The 6,000-nt window shown below is 45.9% G+C and overlaps 1 non-coding gene across 1 annotated transcript; it reads right to left on the reverse strand.

The window, feature by feature from the left end:
• Positions 1-3,241: 3,241 nt before the first annotated feature.
• On the reverse strand, positions 3,242-3,379 carry LOC119930230. Its single transcript, XR_005451717.1, has one exon. It is a non-coding gene; the product is annotated as a small nucleolar RNA SNORA7 (small nucleolar RNA).
• Positions 3,380-6,000: the final 2,621 nt, after the last annotated feature.

Here is a 6,000-nt window from a genome sequence, read left to right on the forward strand (position 1 = left end):
TATTTTACTTGTACATTTCTATCCTATTTATTTTATTTTGTTGGTATGTTTGGTTCTGTTCTCTGTCTCCCCCTTTTAGACTGTGAGCCCACTGTTGGGTAGGGACTGTCTCTATGTGTTGCCAATTTGTACTTCCCAAGCGCTTAGTACAGTGCTCTGCACATAGTAAGCACTCAATAAATACGATTGATTGATTGATTGATTGAGACATGGACTGAACGTTTTTGTAGAAAACTGATCTGGGCAGCAGAGCGAAGTATGGACTGGAGGCGGGAGAGACAGGAGACCGGGAGATCAGCAGGGAAGCTGATTCAGTAATCAAGGAGAGATAGGATAAGTGTTTGGATTAACATGGCAGAGGTTTGGATGGAGAGGAAAGGGCGGAATTTAACAATACCGTGAAGGTCGAACCTACAGGATTTAGTGATAGACCGAATATGTGGGTTGAATGAGAGAGAGGAGTCAAGGATGACACCATTGTATTGTACTCTCCCAAGCGCTTAGTAAAGTGCTCTGCGCATAGTAAGAGCTCAAATACCATCGACTGATTGACAGATTGATTATTATTAATAATTACGATAGCCTAGATTTGATATTTGCCCCAATCAATCAATCGTATTTATTGAGTGCTTACTGTGTGCAGAGCACTGTACTAAGCGCTTGGGAAGTACAAGTTGGCAACATATAGAGACGGTCCTTACCCAACACCGGCCTCACAGTCTAGAAGGGGGTGACAGACAACAAAACAAAACATGTGGACAGGTGTCAAGTCATCAGAACAAATAGAACTAAAGCTAAGTGCACATCATCAACAAAATAAATAGAATAGTAAATATGTACAAGTAAAATAAATAGAGACAGTCCCTACCCAACAGTGGGCTCACAGTCTAGAAATTGGCCCGACCCCTAACCCAATTAGAAGCAGTGTGGTCTAGTGGATAGAGCCCATGCCCGGGTGTCACCAGGTCATGGGTTCTAATCCCGGCTCTGCCATATGTCTGCTGTGTGAACTTGGGCAAGACATTTCCCTTCTCTGGGCCTCAGTTATGTCATCCGTAAAATGGGGATTGAGACTGTGAGCCCCATGTGGAACAGGGACTGTGTCCAGCCCGGTTTGCTTGTCTCCACCCCAGCGCTTAGTACAGTGCTTGGCACACAGGTAGTGCTTAACAAGTACCATTATTATTATGTACATATCTTTAAATTATATATTATAAATTATTTTTTATATTAGTGTCTGTCTATTCCTCTAGACTGTAAACTCCTTATGGGCAGGGATTTTGTGTGCTAATTCTGTTGTGTTATACTCTCCCAAGCGCTTTGTACAGTGTTCTGCACATAGTAAGTGCTCAATAAATAGGATTTTAAAACTGATTTATTGGGTTAAGGCTGACCACTAAGTGGCAGTGTAATCTCAGGAAAGGTTTTCATATTCCCAATACAGGACACATCCCAAATTGGAATCAGAATTATCCCGGTTCCTTTAGAAGCATTTTTCTCTGTTCTTTCCACATTTTTTTCCCTCTCTCTTTGTAGTCACTCATTTTATTCCCATTCCCCTCTTTTCTTCTTCCTGTGTCCAGGTTTGATTGTCTCTCCTGGTCTCTTCCTATCTTCGACGCAAGGAAACCTTTATTTTTTTCCTGATTCACTACCTTTTTCCAAATCCTGATGTTTTCCCTCCCTCCTTTCCTTCCTCTTCTCTCCTTTCTCAATTCCGCTCCTTCCTCTTTCCTTCTTCCTCTCCATTCCCATCCTGTTCTGCCTCTGCCCAGCTAAGAAACAACTTCTTCACTCACGGTCAGAGTGCTGTACCTAAGTGCCATTCAAAATATCAGCATCCTTTTTTTTTTTTGCCTCCTCAAATGACAGAGACATGGCCTGAATTCTCCAAAGTGGATTATGATCAAATTCCAAATTCCTCCCATAGCTAGTGCTTCCAGGCCTTGCCTGGGCCCACTTTCCAAACCTCGGGCGAGGGGGATTGAACCAACAAGCTTTTCTGTTTGGCACGGAGGAGTTTGAACTTGAGATCACACGGAATGCTGATGCCCTGGACCCAAACGAGCCAACATTTTGGGAAAGACCACATTTTTCACAGAAGCGGGCCAAGTACATGTTTTGGGAACCACAGATATTGCTACTCCAATATTTAATGTGATATTACCTTGTCCAAACTCCGGGCGATTTCCATTCAGCAAATGAACCTTGGCCGTACTTGGAAAAAAATGCCACATGTACATTCGGAGAAGGAAAAAGAGAATGGGGACAGGGTTTCCTCTAGAAACAGTGATGATAAATGTGGACATTTGGAAAACAAACCCAGATAAGTGAAAGGGCTTTAAGAGACTGCAATCTTTGTGGGCAGGGATTGTGTCTTAGTACAACCCAGCCCCCACACTTTTCTCCTCTAATTCCACCTCCTCGCTGTATCTCGATCTCATCCATCTCACCGCTGACTCTTATCCCTGTCCTCCCTCTAGTCTGGACTCCCTCCTCCTTCAAATCCAAATTCAAAACCATCACTCTCCCCACCTTCAAAACCATATTTCAAACCACATCTCCTCCAAGAGGACTTCCCCAACTAAACGCTCATTTCCCCTTCTCCCTCTCCTTTATCATCATCATCATCATCAATCGTATTTATTGAGCGCTTACTATGTGCAGAGCACTGTACTAAGCGCTTGGGAAGTACAAATTGGCAACATATAGAGACAGTCCCTACCCAACAGTGGGCTCACAGTCTAAAAGGGGGAGATGTCCCACGGGGGGCTCACAGTCTTCATCCCCATTTTACCGATGAGGTAACTGAGGCCTAGAGAAGTTAAGTGGCTTGCCCAAAGTCACCCAGCTGACAATTGGGGGAGCCGGGATTTGAACCCATGGCCTCTGACTCCAAAGCCCACGCTCTTTCCACTGAGCGACGCTGCTCTATCGCCTATGCACAGGAATCTGTATCCTTTAAGCTCCCGGTATCCACCCCACCCTCAGGCCCACAGAACTTTTATGTACATTGTCTTGTCTTACGCCATCGAGTCGACTCCGACCCATAGCGACGCCATGGACACATCTCTCCCAGGACGCCCCACTTCCATCTGCAATCGTTCTGGTAGTGGATCTATAGAGTCTTCTTGGTAAAAATATGGAAGTAATTTACCATGGCTTCCTTCCACACAGTAAACTTGAGTCTCCACCCTCGACTCTCTCCTGTGCCACTGCTGCCCAGCACAGTTGAGTTTTGACTTGTAGCAGATTGCCTTCCACTCACTAGCCACCGGCCAAGCTAGGAATGGAACGGGTAGGCCCCTGCTTAACTTTCCCTCCCGTAGTCGAGACTGGTAGAGGACTGGAAACCCTTCAGGTGAGACCCTGAGAGGGGACTTATGTACGTATCCATAATTTATTTTAAATCCATCTCCCCCTCTAGATCATAAGCACCTTGTGGGCAGGGAACGTGCAGCGTGGCTAGAGAAGCAGCGTCGCTCGGTGGAAAGAGCATGGGCTTTGGAGTCAGAGGTCATGGGTTCAAATCCCGGCTCCCCCAATTGTCAGCTGGGTGACTTTGGGCAAGTCACTTAGCTTCTCTGGGCCTCAGTTACCTCATCGGTAAAATGGGGATGAAGACTGTGAGCCCCCCGTGGGACAACATGATCACCCTGTAACCTCCCCAGCACTTAGAACAGTGCTTTGCACATAGTAAGCGCTTAATAAATGCCATCATTATTATTATTATTATTACTCTCCCAAGTATTTAGCGTAGTGCTCTGCACTTAAGAAGCCGTCAATAAATACTACAGCTTGATTGTTTGCTTCTGTGAGCCCACTGTTGGGTAGGGACCGTCTCTATATGTTGCCAACTTGTACTTCCCAAGCGCTTAGTACAGTGCTCTGCACACAGTAAGCGCTCAATAAATACGATCGAATGAATGAATGAATGAATGAAAAGTGTCTTGCACTCAGTTGGCCCTCAAAAAATCCACTAGTCCTACAGTTCTGAAGATGGGGATTTAGAAATTAGCAAGAGAAAAGTCAAGAGGTGGGAGTTCCTGTAGCTGCTAGGATGGGTAGGAAGAGGGGTTTTCTGTCCGGCGTAGCATGGCGGGGCAGGCAGGGGGACAGACAGCCCTGTTGGAGGGTCCTAATCGGTGGCATTTAATAATAATGATGGTATTTATTAAGCGCTTACTATGTGCAAAGCACTGTTCTAAACGCTGGGGAGTTTACAAGGTGATCAGGTTGTCCCATATGGGGCTCACTGTCTTAATCCCCATTTTACAGATGAGGTAACTGAGGCACAGAGAAGTGAAGTGACTTGCCCAAAGTCACACAGCTGACAAGTGGCGGAGCCGGGATTTGAACAGATGACCTCTGACTCCAAAGCCCGGGCTCTTTCCACTGAGCCACACTAAGTGCTTCTTATGTACCAAGCACAGCGATAGGTACAAGATGATGAGGTAAGATGGGATCTAAGGGGGCTCACAGTCTAAGGAAGTGCTCTGCACACAGTAAGCGCTCAATAAATACGATTGAATGAATGAGTGAAGCGGGAGAATCAGTGTGACCTAGAGGAAAGAGCCCAGGCCCTGGGAGTCAGAGGACCTGGATTCTAATCTCGGCCCTGCCACTTGTCCCTTGGGTGGCATTGGGCAAGTCCCTCAACTTCTCTGTGCTTCGGTTCCCTTATCCGTAAAATGGGGATTAAGAGCGTAAGCCCCATGTGGGATGGGGACTGTGTCTCAACCTGATTATCTTATACCTAGCCCAGCGCTTAGTACAGTGCCTGGCACATAGCAAACGCTTAACACGTACCGTAAAAAGAAAAGAGGGCCAACAGGTATTGCAACCCCATTTTGCAAGGAGGAAACTGAGGCCCAGGAAAGCTGATGACTTGACCAGGGTGATGCAGCAAGCAAGTGGCAGAGTGGGGTTGGAGCTTAAGTCGTTTGACTCACAGGCCTGTTCTCTTTCTGCTAGGCCTTGCTGGTTTTTGAAACTCCTGGCGAGTGCTGGCAAGCTGCTTTTAGGGAGCATCATTAGGGGCAGATGATTCTCTCTATCCCTTTCCTTTTCTTGAGGGAGTAAATTCTCTACTCCCCTTCCAGTTTCAACATCTGCTTGTGGCTCACACACTCAGCTTAACACTTAACAAGGAGTTTACAGTCTAGAAGGAATGAGTGGATACATAAATAAACGGAAATACCCATCATTAGTAAAAGTATACAATGGTTAATCTGATCAGGGGATTAGTCCAGGAATGCCTCCTGGAGGAAGTGATATTTTGGAGGGCTTTGAAGGTGGAGAGGGAACTCTTATTTTTTTTTTAAATGGTATTTGTTTGTCACTTACAATGTACCAGGCACTGTACTAAGCGCTGGGGTAGATACAAGGTAATTAGATTGGACAGAGTCCATGTCCCGCATGGGGCTACCAGTCTTAATCCCCATTTTACAGATGAGGTTACTGAGGCCCAGAGAAGTGAAGTGACTTACCCAAGGTCACACAGCAGACAAGTGGTGGAGCTGGGATTAGAACTCAGGTCCTTCCAACTCCCAGGCCTGTGCTCTACCCACTAAGCCACCCTGAAGCTCCGGTAACAAATTTAAAGGAGGAGGAGCTTCCAAGGAGAGGGAAAGTTGGGCACAGTGGATCGGAGAGGGAAGAGCCTCAAACAAAGTACAGCTTGGAGGTGAGCTAGACACAAATGAAGAGTGTGAGCTAGGGTACAATATTGCTTTTGTTAGATTAGGAGAGGTTGGAATCTTTTCCCCATTTTACTGATGAATAGTAATGATGGTATTTGTTAGGTGCTTACTATGTGCCAAGCACTGGTCTAAGCGCTGGACTGAAGCACAGAGGGATTAAGCGACTTGATCAAAGTCACACTGTCATCCAGTGGCTAAGCTAGGATTAGAACGTAGACACTCTATTTCCCTTTCCATGCCATTTAATAATAATAATGATGGCATTTATTAAGCACTTACTATGTGCAAAGCACCGTTC

Source organism: Tachyglossus aculeatus, chromosome 6, assembly GCF_015852505.1.
Source record: "Tachyglossus aculeatus isolate mTacAcu1 chromosome 6, mTacAcu1.pri, whole genome shotgun sequence".
In the NCBI taxonomy this organism is placed as follows: Eukaryota; Metazoa; Chordata; class Mammalia; order Monotremata; family Tachyglossidae; genus Tachyglossus; species Tachyglossus aculeatus.